Source organism: Notamacropus eugenii, chromosome 5 (genome assembly GCF_028372415.1).
Source record: "Notamacropus eugenii isolate mMacEug1 chromosome 5, mMacEug1.pri_v2, whole genome shotgun sequence".
NCBI classification, from domain to species: Eukaryota; Metazoa; Chordata; class Mammalia; order Diprotodontia; family Macropodidae; genus Notamacropus; species Notamacropus eugenii.
Window position 1 is genome coordinate 366598417 of NC_092876.1, and position 3417 is coordinate 366601833.

Here is a 3417-nt window from a genome sequence, read left to right on the forward strand (position 1 = left end):
TTGATAAGGGACTACTTCTGCCCAAATTGTGGTAAAGCATTCTGAGCTCATGTTGATCTGATCAACCACATTCAGACACACAGCAACTTGACGCTGGCCCAGTGCTTATTTTGGTCTTCTTTGAGAAGAAATAACAACTCTGTGTAAGTGTATGCATATAAATATATATATATTTGTATATACATATATATCTTATATGTATATATTATTATATGTACATGTGTATGTACATACGTGTATTATATTATATATGTATATGTACTATATACATAAATGTATGTATGCATACACACAGCACCTTATTTCATGAGGGTATTGTCACTCACTAACCCCTGCTTATATAATGCCGACTGATGTTGATTTAGCTATATTTATTTTGTTTTGTTTTCATGTACTAATTTTGCTTTTTCAATTATTTTCAGTGTTCAACAATCGCTACCATACAACCTAGATTTTGTCTTTCCCTCCCTGCCCCTCCCTACCCCCCTTCTCCCCGAGATGTTTTACAATTTTATTTAGGTCCTACATATACATTCCTATTAAATATTTTCACAATAGTCATGTTGTATAAAAGAATTAAAATGAATGGGACAAATCATATGAGAAACCAAAACATAATACAAAAGAAAATGATCTGCTAAAAATCGATGATTGAATTCCATAGTTCTTTTCACTGGGTGTGAAAGGCATTTTACCTTAAAAGACCACTGGGAATTTTTAAGTCTTTGCATTGCAATGAAGTTCTAAATCCATCAGAAAGAATCCTCGCACACTGTGGTTCTCCTCATTTTGCTCAGCATCAGATCATATAAGTCTTTTGGGGTATCTCTGAAGACATCCTGTTCATCATTTCTTACAGCTCAACAGTATTCCATTACATTCATACACCATAATTTATTCAGTCATTCCCCAACTGATGGGCATCCCCTTGATTTCCAGTTTTGGCCATCACATAGAGAGCTGCTATAAACAATTTTGTACATGTGGGACCCTTTCCCGTTTGTATCATCTCTTGGAGATACAGTCCTATAAACAATATTGCTGGGTCAAAGGGGATGCACATTTTTCTAGGTCTTTGAGCATAGTTAAAAATTGCTCTCCGGATTGGTTGGATCAGCTCACAACTACACCAAAAATGAATTAGTGTTCCAACTCTCCCACATCTCCAACGTTTATCATCTTCCTGTTCTGCCATGTTACCAATCTGATAGCAGTGATGTGGTATCTCAGAGTTATTTTGATTTGCATTGCTCCAATCAGTAGTGATTTAGAGTATTTTTTTTTCATATGACTATAGATATCTTTAATTTCTTCCTCTAAAAACTACCTGATCATATGCTTTAACCATTTGATAAGTTTGGTAATTTGATAAATTTGGGAATTACTTGTATTACTGTATATTCCTCATTTCTTTATATGTTTTAGAAACGAGACCTTTATCATATATACTTAGTTGCAAACATTTTTTCCCAGTTTTCTACTTCCCTCTTAATCTTGGTTGCATTGGATTTGGTTGTGCAAAAAACTTTTCATTTTAATGTAATCAAAATGATCCATTTTGTGCTTCATAATGTGCTCTATCTCTTCTTTAGTCAAAAATTCTTCCCTTCTCCATAAATTTGATAAATACAATATTCCTTGTTCCACCAATTTGTCTATAGTATTGATCTTTATACCTAGATCATGTACTCGTTTGGACTTTATTCTTTTGTACGGTATCAGGCATTGGTCTTTGCCTAGTTTCCCCCTCATTGTTATCCAGTTTTAGCAACAATTTTTGTTGAAGAGTGAGTTCTTATGCCAGAAGATGGGGTCCTTGGGTTAAACAAATTGTTGATTGCTATGTTCATTGCCCACTGTGTCTTGAGTCCCTAAAGTATTCCACTTGTCTACCCTTCAGTTTCTTAGCCCCTACCAAGTGCCTTGGGTCATTGCTGCTTTATAATACAATTTGTGATCTGGTAGCAGTAGGCCACCTTCCTTTGCCTTTCTTTTCATTAGTCTCCTTGATACTCTGGACATTTCATTCTTCCAGCTGAATTTTGATATTGTTTTTTCCAGCTCTAGAAAATAATTTTCTAATAGTTTAACTGGCATGGCATTAAATAAGCTAATTAATTTAGATAGAATTGTCATTTTTATTATATTGGCTCGCCTACCCATGAGTAACTTATGGTTTTCCACTTAGGTCTGACTTTATTTGTGTCAAAACTGTCTTGTAATGGCATTCATATAGTCCCTGCATTTGTTTTGGTAGTACTCCTAAATATTTTATACAGTCTACCCTAGTTTTAAATGAGATTTCTCTTTCTATCTCTTGCTGTTGAGATTTGTTACTAATATGTAGAAAATCAGAAGATTTGCACGGATTTATTTTGTAACCTGCAACTTTGCCAAAGTTGTTTATTATTTCAAGAAGATTTTTACTTCAGTTTCTGGGATTCTTTAAGTATATCATCATATCATCTGTAAATATGATACTTTAGTTTCATCTTTGCCTATTCCAATTCCTTCAATTTCTTTATTTTGTCTAGTTGCTCCAGCTAACATTTCTAGCACCATATTGAATCATAGTGGTGATAATGGACATCTTAGTTTCAACCCTGATCTTATTGAAAATGCAACTAGTTTATCTCCATTGCATATAATGCTTGCTGAAAATTTTAGGTAGAGACCTAAAATTATTATTTTTAAAATAATTTTTAAAATTATTATTTTATGGAAAGTTTCCTTTTTTCCTATGCTTTTCAGTGTTATTTAGCAGGAATGGATGTTGTATTTTGTCAAAAGCTTTTTCTGCATGTCTTGAGACAATGGTGTTTTCTGTTAGTTTTCTTGTTGATATGGTCGATAATGCCGATAGTTTTACTAATATTGAACCAGCCCTGTATTCCTGATATGAATCCTAACGGATCATAATATATTATTCTTGTGATAAGTTGCTGAGTTCTTGTTGTAAAATCTGGTTTAAGATTTTTTGCATCTATATTCACTAGAGAAATTGGTCTACAGTTTTCTTGCTCTGCTTCATCTCTTCCTGGTTTAGGTATCAAAATCATATTTGTATCAAAAAAAAGAATACGGGAGGGCTCACAATTTTCTCTCATAATCTATATAGTTTTGAAATTAACTGTTCTTTAATGTTTAATAGATTTCATCTGTCTTTCCACCCAGCCCTGCAGATTTTTCTTAGGAATTTTGTCGATTGCTTATTCATTGTCTTATTCTGAGACAGAATTGTTTAAGTATTCCACTCCCTCTTCTGTTAATGTGAGCAATTTTATTTTTTTAAAATAATCATCCATCTCATTTAGATTTTCAAATTTATGGGCATAAAGTTGGGCAAAGTAATTTCTAATTGTTTTTTTAATTTCCTCCTCACTGGAGATGAGGGTGTCCCTTTCATTTTTGATATAT